Below are 21,787 nucleotides of genomic sequence, written 5' to 3'. Positions count from 1 at the left end.
CAGGGGGATGGAGACCACCGGTTGGGGAGGCTAGGGCGACAGGTATGAGCCTCCTGGGTCCCTGGTCAACCTGGTGGAGGAGTGGTGGTGCCCTGGAAATGGCGGACAAGGTTACGAGGGCTGGGGCCCATCACTCTATGACGCAGGTGGGTTGCACCTCGCGTGGGCATCGCTTCCTGGGGAGAGCCTAGCCAGAGGGCCTCTTGGTGCTGGGGGGATAATGTCCTTCTGTGTGATTATTAAAAGTGATAATGTACAGTTTTAATTTGTGTTCTGATTTGCAAGTTTTAATAATTTTAATAATTTTAATAATTATGCATCGTCATGTTTATGTTGTGTTGATATTAAACATGGCCGTTTTTTGACACCCACCTAAATCTCAGGTTTTAATTATTGGGTGGGTGAGGGGAGGGCGTGGAGCATGCTGGGGGATCCGGTCCCTATACCAAGGGCGAGGCTAGACGAGCCCGCCTTTAGGGGCCGGCCCCCCGGCCCACGCACCCCATTCGCCGAGCGTAGCCGGTCGTCCACCCTATGGGAGGCGACCGGGTAGAGGAAGTCCTTCCGGGTGGCGGTGACGCATTTCCGTCGCGGGCGGGGTCAGAGGCCGTGTCCTATATAGGTCACACTCGCAATTCGGTCGGCCTCTTTCCTCGCCTGCGTACGGACCTGCTCGCACCTACTGCCCCCCCTTTACCCCCAGGCTCGGTGGCCTGTTTTCTTTAAATTCCCACCCACCCGTCCCTTAGCTAAGCAGTTCGAAGGGTGTGGCGGAAAAGAGACATTGGAACACTGATCTTGATAGATGGCTTAGACGGGAGTCCACCTTGAGCACTCCCTTAGGCCAGCACTGAGGGGAGAGAGGGTAAGCTCTTCACAGGGGGATGGAGACCACCGGTTGGGGAGGCTAGGGCGACAGGTACGAGCCTCCTGGGTCCCTGGTCAACCTGGTGGAGCCCTGGAAATGGCGGACAAGGTTACGAGGGCTGGGGCCCATCACTCTATGACGCAGGTGGGTTGCACCTCGCGTGGGCATCGCTTCCTGGGGAGAGCCTAGCCAGAGGGCCTCTTGGTGCTGGGGGGATAATGTCATTCTGTGTGATTATTAAAAGTGATAATGTACAGTTTTAATTTGTGTTCTGATTTGCAAGTTTTAATAATTTTAATAATTATGCATCGTCATGTTTATGTTGTGTTGATATAAAACATGGCAGTTTTTTGACACCCACCTAAATCTCAGGTTTTAATTATTGGGTGGGTGAGGGGAGGGCGTGGAGCATGCTGGGGGATCCGGTCCCTATACCAAGGGCGAGGCTAGACGAGCCCGCCTTTAGGGGCCGGCCCCCCGGCCCACGCACCCCATTCGCCGAGCGTAGCCGGTCGTCCACCCTATGGGAGGCGACCGGGTAGAGGAAGTCCTTCTGGGTGGCGGTGACGCATTTCCGTCGCGGGCGGGGTCAGAGGCCGTGTCCTATATAGGTCACACTCGCAATTCGGTCAGCCTCTTTCCTCGCCTGCGTACGGACCTGCTCGCACCTACTGCCCCCCTTTTCCCCCAGGCTCGGTGGCCTGTTTTCTTTAAACTCCCACCCACCCGTCCCTTAGCTAAGCAGTTCGAAGGGTGTGGCGGAAAAGAGACATTGGAACACTGATCTTGATAGATGGCATAGACGGGAGTCCACCTTGAGCACTCCCTTAGGCCAGCACTGAGGGGAGAGAGGGTAAGCTCTTCACAGGGGGATGGAGACCACCGGTTGGGGAGGCTAGGGCGACAGGTACGAGCCTCCTGGGTCCCTGGTCAACCTGGTGGAGGAGTGGTGGTGCCCTGGAAATGGCGGACAAGGTTACGAGAGCTGGGGCCCATCACTCTATGACGCAGGTGGGTTGCACCTCGCGTGGGCATCGCTTCCTGGGGAGAGCCTAGCCAGAGGGCCTCTTGGTGCTGGGGGGATAATGTCATTCTGTGTGATTATTAAAAGTGATAATGTACAGTTTTAATTTGTGTTCTGATTTGCAAGTTTTAATAATTTTAATAATTTTAATAATTATGCATCGTCATGTTTATGTTGTGTTGATATTAAACATGGCCGTTTTTTGACACCCACCTAAATCTCAGGTTTTAATTATTGGGTGGGGGAGGGGAGGGCCTGGAGCATGCTGGGGGATCCGGTCCCTATACTCTGCCCTGCTTGATACCCACTCGGCTCCTCTGTGATCCATCTGCACTCACCGACCCTACATGAGACACACCTACAATGTCCCTTTGACATACCTAAGCTCTGTGTGATACACCTTTTTCGATGTGCCTGTTTTAAACACATCCTGTATGCATAACACACTTACACTGACCCTTTGGCAGTGACATACACACGCACACTCCCCCCCCCCCCACACACACACCCACCCTCTGCCCCAAATACGACTAGGGGCGGGCAAGCCAGCATGTTAACAGTGAAAACCACAGGTCAGTCTGGAGCCGGGCCAGCACAATTTGGAAAGTAAATTGTGCAACAAACTTTATGTAAACAAACTAGAACCAAGAAGTTTCACATTTCCATATTTTTGTAACGTGGAAGCGATTCTCTTTAGTACGTTAGTTTATATCACCGAACTGAGAGTCATTTGCCAGACATGAACATTTGGTTGATGTCACATGGCAGATATGCCTGACCATTCATAGACACACCACTAAGTGAACCATTCCATGTCTCGCCAGTTAGCAGTTGTCATAGTTGCATATCTCAGGGGTGATCATTTTACCAACCTTAGTGTGATGAAAAGTGGAGATGGCCACAGCGTGTTGAACATGTGGCTTGCATGGTTCAATTATATTTGCTCCAGCCAGTGTCACCTTGGCTGGATAGCATAGCCATTATTATTAAACTGCAACCTTTGGTATAGGAGTCAATGAGGTCAAAAGTGAGCAACAGAGAATGGCCTTTAGAAAAAAGTAGGATTGACAAAGGCTATTATTTTCTCCTTTTGGCTTTGCCAAGGTAGACCTATTGATTTTGCCAGTGTTTTTTGGCGATGCTATTCAGCATCAGCAAAAAGAGAGAATAAAATGTAGGGGATGTACATTCACACACATGTCATCACACACGTGCAACAAGTCAGCAAGAAATTCCCTTTGGACTTTCTATAAGCATACCATCATAAACGCATTCCACATATGCATACAGTCACCCATTCACCAACATAAATAACAGATACCAAAAAAACAATATACGATTACTTATTTATTAAGTATTATTCATGACTTAAAAAGTTTTATAACAATAAAAAATTCACAATAAATCACATTATAAACAAATCCACAATAAATCACATGATTTTCCAACATATGGAGTAAATCACAAATATAAGCAGGGGGAATACAAAAATTAAAAAGTGCCAAATTTGAAAGGCACAAACACTAATCCCAGAGAGTCATTCAGATTCTACAACAAGGTGTGTACTTCTACATATTTGTCAAATGAGAGCCCGTAGGGTCTGGCAATCATAAAATCCAGAAATCACACATGTGCACCAATGCTTCATGATTTTATGGTAAACGCCACATGATGACATGTATTTGTGTGTGACACAGCAACCATGTTTTTTTGGTGGATTAATCAAATATGTGAAAAGTGCAGGAAAAATAAAGGGGCAGCCCGGTAGCAAATTGCAGCTGCCTGTTCCCCTCAAACAATTTCTTTCAGAACATGGTGGGGAGAGGTAGGATAGCAATGAAGGAGCAGGTGGGGGTGGGAAAGTCGATTGTCACCAAGCAGGTGGGTGTGAAGGAGCTACAGAATAGTAGGAGGATTTTATCAATTAGAAAGGGTGAGCAACGGTGTAGTTGTGGTAAGAGTTGGGAGCAACATGGAGAGTGGCAAAGTTTAGAAGGGGGAAGCAAGAGCAAGCAGGAAAACACATGCACGCCAATGCATTGACAGACATTGACAGAAGAAAAAGAAAAATAGTAGGTGCCTGAATGCAAGCAGTGGAAGGATACAAGTCATCCATTAAAAACACAGTAAAGAAGAAATGCTCCAGAGGCAAGACAGACAACTACTAGAGATGAAATACATCCTATAACAAGAAGGGAAACCAGACAGGAAGGAAAGCCATCAAATAAAGAGAAAGAGGCTGACCCAAAGAATGCAGTATGTATTTATTTTAATAGGTCTTCGAACACAGACAGCTAAAACTCTCTGTAGGCCAGATGTAATTATTGGTCCTGTATACAGTTGCTCCATCACTTTCCCTTCCTACATTACTTTTCAACAAAGTTGCTGTTTCTCTTTGCATTAAAGTCCTTGCAGCACCCAATATTGTACAGTGATGGGCCAACAAGGCTAATAAAGGCATGTTTTGTTAAACACAATGGAAACCATATTGCTAAAACCAACCTTGATAAGGCAAGTGACAGTCATATTTGTGACTCAGCACATTTGCTGCTTTAAATTGCCTTATATGGAAAATCAATCTAAAAAAGGCCTGCGTTTCTAAAGCTCCCAGACAAATATGAAATGCGCATTTTCATGTTATTACTTTTGCCATGATAGCCTGTCAATGGTGAACTTGTTATTCTAATTTACTCCAGCAGAATTCTCAGCTCGCGCTTTCTCTGTGCAAGCATTCTTTGCTTGATCTGCAGTCATTGTTTATTTCGTTTATCGTGACAACTTTCCCTATAAAATGCAAATGCCCGTTTTTTCTATTAAGCTTTTTGCTGTGTGTTTTTCTTGCACCCTGTCTGTTTTCGACGCCTTGGTGAGAGGCCACGGACTGCTCGGTGGTCCTCCTGTGCTTATTCACCTGCATAGGATTTCCAAAGACAAGTTGGTTGTTTAGGCCATTCTTATGAGTGCATGTTCTGTTTAGTGCACCTGATAAAAAATGATACCACAGGGTAAGTTATTTATCAGGTGTGACAAACAGCATCTATTACAAGTTTGTGGGGAATAACATGCAGATTTTGGTGTTTAACGCTCCAAAATCTGCATGGTACAGTAAATGCCATACACATTTCTCCTGTTAAATTTTAGTAGTTACATTTCGGCAGGTTTGACCTGCCGTAATTTAACCGCTTAACCGCGGCAGCAATTCCGCCGCGGTGCGGCGGTTTAGCGCAGTGGGCGGGCTGCGTCGGCCATCGGGCGTACGCAGCACTACGGAGGTAGTGCTCGTGACGGCCGTTGACCGACAAACACACAGAAGGGGTTAAGGAAACTTGAGGTTTTTAATGTATCTGATAATTATTGGATATGTTAAATTGCTTTCAACTCCAAATCAAACTGGTTTGCGAACGGGTCTGAATTAACAGGGCCACTCATAATCAGGCCCATACAGTTAGTTGGATGTGCGACATCCACCAAAAAACATTAGATGCTCTGTCGCACAAACTTCGAACGAGGGGGTCTATTTACTATGATTTTACCCTGGGTTTGCATCAGAAAAGTGATGCAAAACAACACAAAGTCTTTTTAGGTCTTGCGACCTATCGATGTGCGCAAGCGCATCGAGCGGAGTGAGAATTCAAGTGGCGAAAACATCCTGAAACCAAAGGGCTTTCAGCCCCGCGGTTTTCATGCAGTTCCCGTGTACATGCACGCGCATCGCATGCAAGCCCAGCCTCTCCCGCCCCCATCCGGCATCAGGCTTCTCCTCCCCTAGCAGCACTCCTCCCACACCAGCAACTCCCCCCTCCCACACCAGCACCTCCCCTCTCTCTCCACGCAATCACAGCCTCCCCCTCCCACACCAGCACCTCCCCCCTCCCACACCAGCACCTCCCCACTCTCTCCACGCAATCACAGCCTCCCCCTCCCACACCAGCACCTCCCCTCTCTCTCCACGCAATCACAGCCTTGCCGCACTGCCGAGCCTGTCCCAACAACACCACCCAGCTCCGTCACATGGCTTCTGCTTTGCTCACTTTCGCTCTCCTCAACCCTTCCACTCTTGTTTTCTTCTAGGAGTGGTTAGTGCGCATATATTTAGATGGTTATGTGTTACAAGGGCTTGGGATTGCCACCTGAGTCGTGTCCACTGTTTCCGCCTTCATTTTTTCACTGTTTGTTCATATGTGAAAATATCAGGGAAATAACGGGGTCGCCGCCGGAGCGTCGTCTTGTATTAATTAAACACACCATAATATCGATCGGTGGAGTCTCGGCTCAGAAAGGGGCACAATTTCTGCTTTGTTCCAAGTGCCTCTTGTGGAGTTTTGCAGTTCACCCCAAAGGCTTTGAAGCACCCAAGTGTAGACCGGCAGAGGTGTGCACAGTTTTTTGTCTCCACTTCATAACGTGCGCTGGCTTGCGAGTGATTGATCTGCAGTTGAGTGACCACCAGACCAGGTCTCATTGTGTGCTCTTGCGCAACCCCCCCCTCCCACACCAGCACCTCCCCTCTCTCTCCACGCAATCACAGCCTCCCCCTCCCACACCAGCACCTCCCCCTCCCACACCAGCACCTCCCCTCTCTCTCCACGCAATCACAGCCTCCCCCTCCCACACCAGCACCTCCCCCCTCCCACACCAGCACCTCCCCTCTCTCTCCACGCAATCACAGCCTTGCCGCACTGCCGAGCCTGTCCGAACAACACAACCCAGCTCCGTCACATGGCTTCTGCTTTGCTCACTTTCGCTCTCCTCAACCTTTCCACTCTTGTTTTCTTCTAGGAGTGGTTCGTGCGCATATATTTAGATGGTTATGTGTTACAAGGGTGGGGATTGCCACGTGAGTCGTGTCCACTGTTTCCGCCTTCATTTTTTCACTGTTTGTTCATATGTGAAAATATCAGGGAAATAACGGGGTCGCCGCCGGAGCGTCATCTTGTATTAATTAAACACACCATAATATCGATCGGTGGAGTCTCGGCTCAGAAAGGGGCACAATTTCTGCTTTGTTCCAAGTGCCTCTTGTGGAGTTTTGCAGTTCACCCCAGAGGCTTTGAAGCACCCAAGTGTAGACCGGCAGAGGTGTGCACAGTTTTTTGTCTCCACTTCACAGCGTGCGCTGGCTTGCGCGTGATTGATCTGCTGTTTGAGTGACCACCAGACCAGGTCTCATTGTGTGCTCTTGCGCGTGTTCCGCTGAGAGGAATGCGCCCAGTGTTCTTTCATCACTGGATGTGCAGTTGTCATAATAGAATACAAAGCAACACTTAAAATTCCACCGTTATACGATATGTATATAGCATAAGTTACCTGACCTTTGGGAGAGATGTCTGCCCCAGACGATAGGTTTAAAAATGGCATTCTCTTTAAAGAATATATATATATTTACATGCCTTGCTTTTGATCCTCTGCAGTGTAGCTAAGGTTCACAAGATAAAATATTGTTTTATATTGCTGGGGGTTATATACAAGGGTATGGCCGGTGCTTAGGGGCTACATGTCTGTGGCCAGCTCACCATGATTAAAAAAATAAATATTCATTACAAGGGAAATCACCCACGCAAGCCCACTATCACCCACGCAACACCACACTCACCCACACAACGCCACTCACCCAAGCAACCCCACTCATCCACGCAACCCCACTCATCCAAGCAACCCCACTCATCCACGCAACCCCACTCATCCACGCAACCCCACTCATCCACGCAACCCCACTCATCCACGCAACACCACTCATCCACGCAACACCACTCATCCACGCAACCCCACTCATCCACGCAACCCCATTCACACACGCAACCCCACTCACACACGCAACCCCACTCACACACGCAACCCCACTCACACACGCAACCCCACTCACACACGCAACGCCACTCACACACGCAACGCCACTCACACACGCAACCCCACTCACACACGCAACGCCACTCACACACGCAACGCCACTCACACACGCTACGCCACTCACACACGCAACACCACTCACACATGCAACGCCACTCACACACGCAACGCCACTCACACACGCAACGCCACTCACACACGCAACGCCACTCACACACACAACGCCACTCACACACGCAACGCCACTCACACACGCAACGCCACTCACGTTGCCAATAGGTCTCGCAGTAGGAAAGTTGCAACCATTACAATTGCAAATAACAATGCCTTTTATTTTTTTTTCATTTTAAAAACATAAAGCGCTTTGTCATTTACAAAACCAATAGCTCCAAATTTCCTACTGCGAGACCTATTGGCAACGCCAGTGCTTCTTTTATCTATTTACTTTCTAGCCTAAATCCTGTTTTATGCTGGAAAATCTCTTGAAATGAATGCTAAGCAGCACATAGCGCTGCTTTGCATTGCTTAGCATCAAGGGGATGTACCAAGGGTGGTATATGGGCGTTCCCATGCAACCACCCAAGATTTCTGACCTAAGCTCTATTTACTTTGAAAAGTAAACAATGTTTAGCTTCAGAAAACAGCACCCATTTCAGATAGGCGCTATGAAGGAGAAATGCTTTTATTTCTCCTTTCTTTTCCAACTTTGCATGTATGCTGCACTGTACAGCACACATACAAAGTGAGAAAAGGTTTAGAGTTAGTCTAAGCGTCGTATTTTGTAATGGAACGCTATCCTTTCAGTACAAAACATATGCTAGAGTCACGGAGACACCCTTGCACTATTGTGCAAAGGTGTGTCCGTGGTGTACAGCCGCACATTACTGCATTGGCATTATGGAGAGGGGAGGAGAGTGTGATATTTCTGTAAATTTGGCGCTCTCCTGCTCTCTCTGTCTCACGCAGCGCAGCATTTGCAGCTGCTGCACTGTGCTGTGTGACAAACTGGCAAATCTGGCCCTTAGAGCTAGGCTTCCACAGCCGGAGCCTTAGCTGTCCCTGCCGATTGAAACCTTTGACTGATATCCAGTCCACCACAGGTCCATATCCACCCCATTTAGGACTGTCCTTTTGACAAATATTTTTCCTGTTCCGGATCACCAGGGAAAGAGAAGAAATTGCCTCATCTCTGGGGCACTGAGAGAAAACACATCAGGGCCAGTGCTTTTTTGTTTTATGAAAATAGCCCCCTGCCTTCCTGCACAAAAACAATCATGCCCACAAAGCAGGCACCCGTTAAAAATTACGCAAGGGGGCCCGATCAGGCGCATTTCAGCCTATTGTGTGCCAGCACAGGGGAAAGAACAGGGAGACATCATATTGTTGTTAATACAAGGCATCCCTGTGCTTTGCACAGGGATGCGTTGCACCACGCACCACGGCACAGCTAAATGGCTTGCGGTTCAGTGCTGCGTAATTTTTTTGGGTAGATGAGGCCCTGAATATTTGGAATTGTGCAACACCAACGGCAGAAAATGTGGTATCAGCGCACTAGCCTCTATTCCAAGGTGCAGAACTTAGACTGGGGCATTAAAGCTGCACAAAATGAGTACCATACCCTGCAACAGCAGCATTTACTGTGAGCAGTATTACTTCTCAAAATCTCAAACACAAGAGAGGGGTCCAACAGGCCAAAGGGACAGGACACCGCAAAGACGCCTAAGTCTAAAAAAGATTCCCTTTGGGATATTCTATCAGCATACAGTTTGTACATATAACACTTCAATACACATTCATACTTCACATTTCAACAATATTATTTAGCATACTGCGGGTCAGTACAGTCAGTTACCAGAAATTCAAAATATGAACAATAAAAAGGATTTTCCGTTGGAAAGAATTTATTTGATTAATTCATATAAAATCATTAAAAACCATTAAAAAGTATAGCACATCAATGTACACAATAAAAACATAAGAGAAACCAAGTCACAGAGATACAAATTGATTATAACAACACCTTTCACATTCATATATCAATGTTTGCATATGTTACCATATAGTGTACAAATACATTTATTTCATATGTGAGCAAAGGACAGCGACGCGTTTCGGAGGTTTCTATTGGTCCCACCTCCTTCCTCAGGCTTGCAAAACATTTATTCCAACACTGTGCATCATATTCGGCACAGGTTATCCCAACAATATTCAGGGGCCCTCAGCTTGTTGCCTCCGGAATATGTTGTAAGGGCACTTCTTTATGGTTGCCACAGCCAAATTAGAATCTGGCAAACTTTAGAGGGGATTTCTCAATTTCCACCAGTGGAAGGCACCCAATCCTGTTGGATATTGTTGAAATGTGAAGTATGAATGTGTATTGAAGTGTTATACGTACAAACTGTATGCTGATAGAATATCCCAAAGGGATCTTTTTTAGACTTAAGCGTTACCTCTCAAAGTGACATACCGCTCTGAATGAGGCCCTTAGTGTTATTTTCCTGCACTATGCATTTGTACTAAAAAAGAAAAAAATCTGCATACTTTTGCAGCTTGCATTGAATAGTTCACATCAAGAACATTGGAACAGAAAAATTCTGCAGATACTTTCCAGTAGTTTGCTGGGGCTCAATTAGTACCAAAATGATCACATTATGCTGTCAGGATGATTACTGAAAAAAACTTTGATTGGGGGGTTAAACTGGGAAGCTTTGCAACCTTTGTGGATGGTGAACATTAGGCATATCACAATAGTTTGCTGACGCAACAAATACTTTACATTCCCCTAGGTTTCTGCTGCTAAATATACCCTTCTGGGACACTCATGGCCATCCTAACAATGCACCCTGCTTCTCAATCACTCTGCAGGGGAGCACCGATCTGCGGGCGTGGCCCGGGCATCAGCCCATGTGCAAACTCATCAGCCAGGAGGGAGGCAGGCTCAACAGGTTGGGGCACAATCCACACAAGTGCAATACATTCTGTGACTCAGGGGATTTTTCACTGTCGCGTTCTCACCAAAATATCTGTTTGTGTGCCAGATTAACTTCAGGTGTATTCAGTGAACCTCTTGGGTTGATGAAGAGTGAGTTCTTCTAAACTGATCTGTCCATATTATGATTGCCTTCCAGCGGCATCATCAGTCTCACTAGAGGGACCCTTTTCAAGTTACCCCAGACATCCACCCACTTAAGTCTAGAAATGTCCAACTTGCTGGCTTTCGGCCATACACCAGGGAAAAACATGCAGACTTCTGACAAAGGGCTCAAAACCAGATCTTCATCCATTCCTGACAGGTCAAATGCCAACTCATACCCCAGGCCCTGGTAAACAAGTTGCACTCACAGTTGTAAAATCACCCTGTGTATCCCCACGGCTTTGGCTCTTGGATTTGCTTCATGGTGCCCCCAGCTCTGACCCAAAATCCACCATTGAGGGCTCTAGAATGTCAATGGCAAAACCTCATACCTGTGTTCCCTTATCACCCTTTTTGCACCTTCACCACTCCAACGCCTGTGTGTAAATATATTACATAAATATAGTATAAATTTAATATTGTCCTTGTCAAATTTCACACCACTTCTAATCCCCCATTTGAAATGTACTTCCATGTAGCTGACATACAATGTCAAGTATTGACTTTGGGGACCGGGACTTATTTTTCATTATTAGACCCTGACCCAGAGTGAGAGGGGGTAGGCAGAATACGGAGAAAGAAGGGGAATAAGACGAATACTCCAGTCTAGTGGTTGTGGACTGCGTCAAATACCCAGCATCTGCCTCTACAGAATCCACCATTTAAACTTAGAGGCAATCAACATAGGCTGTGACCCAAGTAAGGAAGGTGGTGATCTGTCCATCACACAATCCAACACAATGTTATAGCCCCCCCCACCATAAGTTCATTTATTTATTTAATGAGATTTTATTTAGCGCAAACTTTACCCGAAGGTGTCAGAGCGCTTTACATAAGAACCAGTTGCAAAACATAAGGACTTAGGATTACATGCGTTACATAAAAGATACAAACAGAAAAAATTGCAAATGTACAAGATGTAAAGTCACACAAGGAAGAGATACAAACAGAAAGAAAAATTGCAAATGTACAGATAGTAAAGTCACTCAAGGAAGAGATACAAATGGAAATACTCTAAGAGTCACATAGGAATGGTAGAGAGTACAAAGGTCTACTGCATATACTAGTGATTAGAGTTATCTCTATATACATAGGGAAGGGATACTAATAGATATACTCTAAGAGTCACATAGGAATGGTAGAGAGTACAATGGTCTACAGCATATACTAGTGATTAGAGTTATCTCTATATACATATATATACAAATAGTAGAATTTGGTGGGAGTAGGGAGGGTGGGAGGGATACTGGGGTATGGAAAAAAGGCAAATCAGAAACATTTGAGGATCGTCAAGGGGGAAACGAGGGAGAAGGGTAAAGGCCGAGGGAACGGACAAGACGGTGGGCCAGGGTCAGCAGAAGGAAGTGGCTGAGAGCAGCAGCAAATTGGCAGCCATAGAGGAGCAGAGCAGAGGGGGGCAGCCACAGGAGCAAGGGGGGACGGCAAATGGCTGCCTCCTATTAGGGACTAAATGCTGGCCAAAACAATGGGGTAACCACCTAGAATCGCATTTAGTACTGTGTATCTCCCTTCCACATCTATATGAGTGACTTGGGCTATTAAAGGTATACTTGGCGCTACCTAGATTAATATGCATCATGAAGATTCAAAGTGTGTTGTACCATTCAGTTGTCCCCGCCATCTGGTCTTCAATTTCAAGAGCTCATGTCGCATCAGGTGTGTTTCTTGTAAACAGACTATATGCACACTCCTGCGTTTCGAAAAGCAGGAAACCTGGTGCCCATTATTGGGAGTACATGAGCTTCTAATGTTCCATGTAATACTGTTGTAGGCACAGTGCGTAAATGCTTATGTAAGAGCTTATGCTGTTGTCTGGAATAACAAGTGGTAGATGGGGACCTATCTGAGAAGTCAAACCCTTCCACTGGAGGGTTTCAAATTTCTAGTGGCTAATGAATTGATATGAGATCCGATTCAGGACTTCTGCTTGTGAATAATATATTAATGTAGCCATTGTCAGTAGGCCCAGTAAAATTCCCTAACCCAGCTAAGACTCAGAGCTAGCACAACTACTTTCAAGAGCCCTACCTGACACTCTCACGCCTGTGCTTCCTGTAGGGATGGACGGGACAGGGAATAGGGGGGCCGGAAGATCATTTACTGATCTAACAGTCTGATCATGCTATTTGTGGGGAACAATACTGGTCCCACACATGTACTGCTTACGTACTATCCTACCTAAGGCATCCTAAATAGAAAGATAGCTGAATCTAATGGTTTGTTTGTTGAAATTTTGATGGGTGACAGATGCTTCTGGGGTGGAAGTATGGGGTTGGGTGGTTGGGAAGTTGTGAGTTGCTTATGCTCAAATTATGTAGCTGGATTAGTTTACCATAGCATTTATGAATCAAAACTTTGCACTTACACATTGACAGGGCATCCAACCTGGTTTCAAAGATCAGGGGGAAGGGGTGTCTTCCATCCCCAATGACCAGGGCCACTGGAATTATGCGATTTGCCGCATTTGTCACATAATCCATCATCTTCTGCATAATCTGTACATAAACAAAAAATATTTCTAGCTCAAATGGTTTTAAAAGTTACTAAAAATGCAGTGACACGTGTTGCAGTGGAGTAGAAGGTCAAATGCAAAGGTTGACTGGTCATCTTTCTATTGCCTATTGCTGTATTTGGATGTTAAACTGGTACTAATGAGGTGCAACTAATACCAAGACAGTGTAAGAATGACAAAATAATGAAAAAATACTATCACAAAATGTGCCACATTATTTCGCATCATTTGCCTTTTCTTGTCTCATCCTTTACTCAAACCTGCTGCATAATTTGGCTCTCCCTCCCACATAATTCCAGTGGCCCTGCTCATGACTAAGTTTCTGGTTTTGTCCTGGAATTGTAATGACCTGAATGACCTATGAAGAGGAATGCAGTTCTCTGATACGTAAAAAGAAATTCACCTGCTATCCTCATATGGGCGAGTTCCGATCGTTGCAACGTCGTCAATGCGTGGATCTTCACTGATGTAGCACTCTAAACTTACTTTCAAGGGCCCAAGACTGGATTGGCACTGCTTGACAAATCAGGATTTAGAGCAGACATTGTTCAAGGGCTGTTTGCAGGTTGAAGAGTGAAGTTTTTGATATCCCTGAGACTTCAGAAAACGGAAGTTAGGCCAACAAGCCAGTGAAAATTCTTAGGTTCTGGGATGTAGAGATGCAGGTCCAGTCCTTCTTACTCCCAGGTAAGAGGACAGCAGGCTAACACAACAAAGCAGTTCAGTAAAGTGGCAGCCCCTCCGGCAGCACAGCAGCCCTTGTTCCTGGTAGAATGTCCTCACTTCCAGAAGTGTCCTGAGTTGGTGGTGTCGGAGGGCCACCATTTATACAGTTAGGTCTTTGAAGTGGACTAGACTTCAAAGAGATGCCTTTGTAAAGGGCAAAAGCCCCTTTCTTCCATACCATTGCTCCAGACTCACTATCGGGGGTTATCCAATCCTTTGTGTGGGGACAGGGCACAGCCTTTTTAGGTGTAAGTGTCAGCTGCTCCCTTCCATCCTGCCCAGGGGAAACAACCATCACAACGCAACTTTCACAACGCACTACCATTACAACGAAACTTTTACAACGCAAGATCCATTACACCTCATGCTATTACAACGCATGCCATTACAACGTAGATGCTATTACAACGCATGCCATTACAACGTAAGTATGGGTAAGTATTTAATTTAAATAATATTAATTTAAATTTAATTAAATTTTCTTAAATTAATTTAATTATTTTAATTATTTTTAATTTTAATTACATTTAAATTTATTTTATTTTAATTAAACCCCCTGGAGTTAGAATAGTAATTTTAACCCCTAAACTATCCAACACTTACCCTACTATTCCACCCCCCTGGAGTTAGAATAGTAATTTTAAGCCCTACACTATCCAACACTTACTGTACCATTACACCCCCCTGGAGTTAGAATAGTAAATTAAAATATATATATAAAAAAATTTAATTAAAAAAAGTAATAAACATTTTTGTAATTAAATTAAATTTAAATTAATATCAATAACATTAAATACTTACCTATACTTACATTGTAATGGCATACATTGTAATAGCATCTACATTGTAATGGCATGCGTTGTAATGGCATGCGTTGTAATGGATTTTGCGTTGTAAAAGTTGTGTTGTGATGGTATGCGTTGTGAATGTATGCGTTGTAACATCATACATTCCTGCCCAGGAAGACATATCAGCATGTAGATGGCCCATAAGTCACACCTACCCTTCTTATGTGTGTGGCTGTTCAAAGGGAATGCAGGAAGCCAGCTGCCACCCACCCCAGATTTGTAGTCCAGAGACAGACAGAAGGCACAAAATGGTTACAGCAAGAAAATGCAAACTTTCTAAAAATGGCATTTTCAGAATTGCATTTTAAAAGCCAACTTCATCATAAATTGTATTTTTAAATTGTGATTCCAGGGATACCAAATTTTGGGCTCCCACCTCTTCTCAAATGGAAATGACACTATAAACTGAAATAAGGCAATCCCAGTGTTATCCTATGAGAGATCGAGAGGCCTTGCAGCAGTGAAAAACTAATTTAAGTGTATTTCACTATCAGGACATGGTAAACTTTAAAGTACATGTCCTATTTTTCAAATACACTGCACTCTGCCCATGGGCCTACCTTAGGGGTCACCTATAAATAATAAAAAAGGAAGGTTTGGTCCTGGCAAGTACGTTAACTTGCCAGGTTAAAAATGGCAGGTTAAAACTGTACACATAGGCTCTGTAGTAGCAGGAATGAGACATGTTTAAAGGGTTACTTAAGTTGGGGGCACCATCAGTGCTGCAGGCCCACTAGTAGCATTTAATTTACAGGCCCCAGGCACACGTAGTACCCTTTACTAGGGACTTACAAGTAAATTAAATATGCCAATTATGGATAAACCAATGTTACTGTGTTTTAAGCAGAGAGCACATGCACGTTAGCACTGGTTAGCAGTGGTAATTTGCCTGGAGTCCTAAAGCCAATCAAAAAACGAATTCAGCAAAAAGAGGAGGCGGAAGGGAAAACGTTTGGTGGTGACCCTGCAGAAAGGACCATTTCCAACATTAGTGTAGCAAGAAACACATCTGATTAGCATGAGATGGTCCTTCCCGGGATGCTGCAGATATCATAGGATGGTCCTGCAAAGTCTGCCAAAGGATCTAGTAGGGTGAAGATAACTCTTCATAGGAGCTTCCTATGGTAGCCTCAGTAATTACCGTGATTCTCAGGGAAGATACATGTTCTGGTGGGTTGTCTTGAAGGAATACCTCATAACTTTCTAAGCATTTAAACCTACACTTGAAGCAGTTGAAACAGTGGTACTAAACGTCCCGCGGGGCAATGCTTATTGTAGGAGAGGACCTCAATGCTGCCCCATATCCAGACAAGGATTTCACGGAGTTTCCACTACAGGGAAAATAGCAAGAACTAATTAAATAACTCACTGGCACTATGTGATGCCTGGAGAGTATATGATTCACAGGGTAAGGAATGCACACATTCCTCTGCTGCACTTAACACCCTATCCCATATAGATACGTTACTCCTTCCCATCCCTAATATTCTTCACACAACAGAGACAAAAATTCTTCTGAGGGACATTTCTGACCACTCCCTGGTCACAGCTCAAATTGTAGTTCCCACCGCGGACACGCCCCCCTAATGGCAACTCATGGTGCCCGGTGGATGATCAATGTTCAGTTTCTATCGGTGGAGCTGTAATCCTATTTTGATATAAATAAAATAAATAAAACTCAGTTCTATAAACATCTACAACTGTGTCATGCCTTAGCTTGTCCATAAGCTGCCCTATCTGATCTTTTTTTTTTTTTTTTGGTTCAATAATTTTATTAATTTTGCAAAGAAGTATAGAAAAAGTTAGGTACAATAGAAAAAGTGATACAATAAATGAGAGAGGAAATACAAGATATCGACTCATGATACAAATATGACCCTGATATTGCAGACAAGGATTTCATATGTGAATTGTAAAACAAGTCTAGTGACCAAAATAGAAATCAAAGGTATCACTTTTGATGCCCTATCTGATCTTCCAGAATATAGTCCACTGGAGGCTAAATCCCTGATGGGGTAATTGGGCGAGGGGGAATATCACAGATTTACTATTCCTTAATGAGCATCACCCCTGAGAGATTTGGAACACTAAAAAAGAAATGGGAGAGATGGATTGGTCCTCTTGATGACACTTACTTGAGGGTGGCCAGAGTGGTTCCATGAGAAATTACTATTTCAACCCGCCTAAGATTGGTTCCGTTTAAATGCCTCCATGCTGCATACTTCGCACTCTGACAATCGTGGCACACAAGTAGGCTGTCTACCTCATCCTCTTTCCGCTGCACATATCAAAATGCTGATATTTGCCATGTGGTCTGGAAGTGCACTGAAATGGCAAAATACTGGCTAACAATAGAAAGAGCCTTGACTCAGGTACTATAGACACTGATAGCATAACCACCTAGAATAGCACTTTTGGGCATCATGAAAAGTTAGTGATCCTGCCCCCACACTGTGTGTTCCAGAGCCATTTAAAAAACAGAGGACCCAACACATCACCCTCCCCTTGTGGCACTACCCCATATTATTTCACAGCGCAGCAAAACATCCTCAGTACATGAGAAAGCACCTGCATTCGTTGGGTTGACAGTCGACCCGGGTCCAGATTGTCTTCTTTAATCTTATCTAGGATCTACACTTTGCGGAAGGAGGAAGACCACTGGTCCCTGGAGAGCCCCAAGAGAATTCCTGAAGAGCCATCTCTGTGATCCCCAGAGAATGCTCTCTTGTCACTTATTCGAAAATGGTCCTGTGCCAATTTTCTGTTCTTATGGTGCCTTCTTCCATCTTTTGTGGATGTGGGCTTGTTTCATACTGAAATGTCTTTCACCTCTAGCCATTTCCAATTCTTCTCTGGTGGGGCAAAGCAATGAGTGCATTATCTTGTACCTCTCTCTGCCTTGCAGGAAACAAAAGAGCAGATGGAAGTTACAATTGCCTCGGAACATCTGTAGTGTAGTTAGAAAATTGTGCAGGCCGTTCTCCTCCATCCTTCAGGGTCCATGTTTTCATGCAGTTTGTAATTTTCAATCTCTGGCTCTGTAGTTCCGTAGGCGGGCAACCATGGTCCTCAGAGAGTCCCCCGGTGGTGGCTCCTGTCCAGGAAACCTCCATGGATAACATTTTGAAGGGGTGACCATCGTAAATGTTGGTAATCAACCACTCTTCCAGAAAGAGCTCAAGGCACCGGTGCGCTATCCACTCTCGAAGGCCAATGATGCAAATATTGTGGCATCTTTACGGATTTTAAGCGTCATCCGCTTGGGCCTTAAGATATAGGATCTCTTTCTGTTGCTCTGTATCTGTCTTTTGCGAATTAGAAATCGTCGTAGAAACTTACAGTAATGTCGCTTTATGCTCGGTCCCCTTCACTTTCAGTTTCTTATGATTTTCTCTCAGAAGGTTTATGTCAATGGTTACTGTATCACTTTTGGTTTCATACCGAGTATTGCTCACAGGTTTTGGTCGGATTTGGAAGAATGCTCATTCTGCTTGGACTCAACTTCTAATAAAGAGGCTGTACTGAGTACTGTGTCTGAAAAAGACGACACTTTGGAGTCCTTGGCAGTATGTGACTTCAGGGACTTGTGTTTCACCATCAAACTAGTCTCTCTGGACCCCAGCAGCATAGAGTGGCCACCCGCTGCCGCAATAAGCAGCTCCAATGCTGGGTAGAAGAAACTCCACAGTGCCCCATAGTATCTCCACACCAATCACCAGTGGTCTCAGTGCAGCCGCATTGTCCCAGTGGTCGCAGTGGCATAGGAAGTGGGGTGTGGTGGGTGCTGGCCGTCCCGGGTGTCATCACTGAGGGGGGGTGGCAAAATGTCACTGAGGGGGGTGAAAAAAATGGCAAAAATATGTGTAACTATCTTTTTTCCCCTTATTTTAATAATTTCAATGTTGGCAGGGGGTGACAAGAAATGTTCCGCACTGGGCACCACCTGACCTTGCTACGCCACTGAGTGGTCGTCTTGTTGCTTCATTTTCACACTCTTGGGGCTGAAACAAATAACTCCGTCTACACCAGGGGTCTCCAAACCGGTCCTGGAGGGCCGGATCCATGCCAGATTTTTTGGATTGAGATACATGTAGTAATTTTAAAAATCTGGCATGGATCCGGCCCTCCAGGACCGGTTTGGAGACCCCTGGTCTACACAGAAACCACCTGCAACCGCGGGGCCGTCTGTAGCACTCATCTCTCTGCTTTGGAAGGCGGACCCTGTGAAGGCCACCCAAGAGTTATTAGGGGAGAGTATGTGGCCTTAGGGCTTGAGCGGTAGACCTCGGAGCTGGGGAACCGGGTTCGAGTCTCAGCAACGACACTCAACACCCTGTGATTTTGGGCAAATGCTTAATATCCTAAAATTAATATGGCCATCTGTGACGAAAATGGTGCTCATGTAAAGCCCTCTGATATCTTCGGGTCGAGTTCAGGTTATATAAAAAAGTCTAAAAAAATAAAAATTGATGCACAATATGTGGGAGTAACAGAGCAGCAATACAGCCTATTCCTTCATCGCTTTAGCCACACCCCATCACAACAAACAGGCGATGATTTCCTAATTAAATATCATTGTAGTCTAATAGCCAAGTTGCTTTACCGGGTATTACATTCCCTTTTGGTAAGGGTCTATAACAAGAAAAGGGATATTTAACAACAATACAGCCATAGACAGAAGACTGTTAGAGGTGTCCACCAAATGATGGTAGAATAATCGAAATTTAAGGACAGTGCGCTATTGAAAGTAAAACAATTGTAACTTGGAGCTGAAGGCCTGTACCTACAAGCCATTACCGACCTTCTCCCTCCCGATTGCCTTCATGGAGCCCTCCAGAGTCCATGGGGCAGATTTACAAGCCCCCTGCGCCACCAGTACGTCAATTTTTGTGACGTACTGGTGGCACGTGTTACGGCTCCATATTTATAAGTACAGGAAAAGCCACCCTGCGTGGATTTTCCTGTCCTTGTAAATATGGCCCCTTTACACACAGCACTTTGCGTGAAAGGGGCGTTCCATGGGTGTTGCTGTGTGTGTTCCCACGTATACCCATGGAACAAGACACATTTCCAGATTTATGAGGAATCGTAAATCTGGAGATGCGTGTGAATGCTATGCTATGCTAGGGGTGGCATAGCCAGACGCAACGAGGGGAAATGTTTTCATTTCTCCTCGTTTTTCCCTCTTTCAATGAGTGTTGCGTTCTACAGCACACATTCAAAGAGGAAAATGCCTGTAGTGATTGTTTTTCTGCAGGAAGGCGCCTTTTCCTGCACAAAAACAATCTCCCCATGACGCAGGCATCCTTGCATCATGGTGCAAGGGTGCCTGCGCCGGCGCATGGCAGCAGTTTGTGTGCCAGCGCAGGGTAGAACACAGGAATGCAACATATTATTGTAAATATGTTGCATTCCTGTGCTTCGGAAGTGCCACAGCGTGGCGCTGCCAAAGGGCTTGCGTTGCCGCGCTGCGGCACTTCCTTGTAAATCTGCCCCCAAATTTCTAAATTCCAGTGTAGACTTGTGTAGCATTTCTTTTCTCCAGTTTTGCTTACAATGAACAATAGTTCTCTTTTTGTAAAATTTACAGATTTATATTGCAGTAAATTTCCAAATGAGTTTACAAACTTCAAAACTCTAAAGGTCGCAAAGTTCTGTCATCTTCGCTAAATGTTTCTGCAAAAATTGGGAAATAATTGTGCTGCAAAACTTTTTTTTGGAAGAGGATTCTTCCAATACAACTTCTTTTTCAAAGGTTTTTCTTTTCCAAACTTAATTTTGTGGCAAGCGTGTCGCACAACTTATGTGGTAACATTTGGATACATTTCGCAAAATGTAGGTAACATTGCAACTTCACCCACTCCTCTTTTAAAACAACATTTATTCAGGGGAATGAAATGTAAGAAGAGTCCCCTGCAATGTCCATTTATGTTCGTAGAGTGAGATCAGCTTTAAGCATTTCCTTTATAGTAAAGGATACTTGAAGAAATATAAAAGCTGAAGAAAATCTAAAAGGGGACATCCAGCTAGTCAGGCTGCACTGTAATAAATTACATGGCCTGTTTGCACATCAACTGTCTATGACATATTTCATTGGCACTATGCCTAGTGGCTAAAAAAAAAAACACTCGCTGCAATGAAGCTAGAATGTAAATTTGCATAAAATCTCCACGTGTCATTACTTTCAAAGTGTTAATTAGTTAATAGTCCAATCCAGCAATCTGTTTTACAATTATCTACCCTTAAAAACAATATATGTATTCGATTCTATTTCCCAAACATAAGCTTCTCCAATGATTAATGTAAAAACATTAAAAGGGCTCTGATAAAACAAAGGCTCCATTGCTCTTCAGAGAGTACCAGAGATCAAACATGAAAGGGAGCAATGTGCTTCCCCCGTGATATCACATCATTGCAACAGGCTTGGACAAATGCCAGTTGCAATGTAACAGTCCACATGCAGCCATAAGGATTCCTCTGTATGGGATGTCCATCTAAAATCCCCCTTCTTTGTAAATCAATATTGAAAGAAAACAAGCAAAGGCAAAGGCAAGCGATCTGGCGTTGGTGTCTCCCCATTTGGCTTTGCCAATGCTTATTTAGTTTGTGGATGGTTTCTATATGAATGCATGCACTGAATGAAGACAAGCATTTATAAAAGCCAATATATTTATATTTTTTAAGTAAAAGCACATATCAAACCAGTAATCCATGGAATTTAAGGTAGGTAGGTAGAAACAAGTTAATTTAGAACATAGTCCATAAAACTTTCTAAAAACACAAAAATAGTTAAAATCGGTAATTTCAA

The sequence above is a fragment of the Lissotriton vulgaris genome, chromosome 6, assembly GCF_964263255.1.
Source record: "Lissotriton vulgaris chromosome 6, aLisVul1.2, whole genome shotgun sequence".
In the NCBI taxonomy this organism is placed as follows: Eukaryota; Metazoa; Chordata; class Amphibia; order Caudata; family Salamandridae; genus Lissotriton; species Lissotriton vulgaris.
This window is presented reverse-complemented; position numbering follows the sequence as displayed.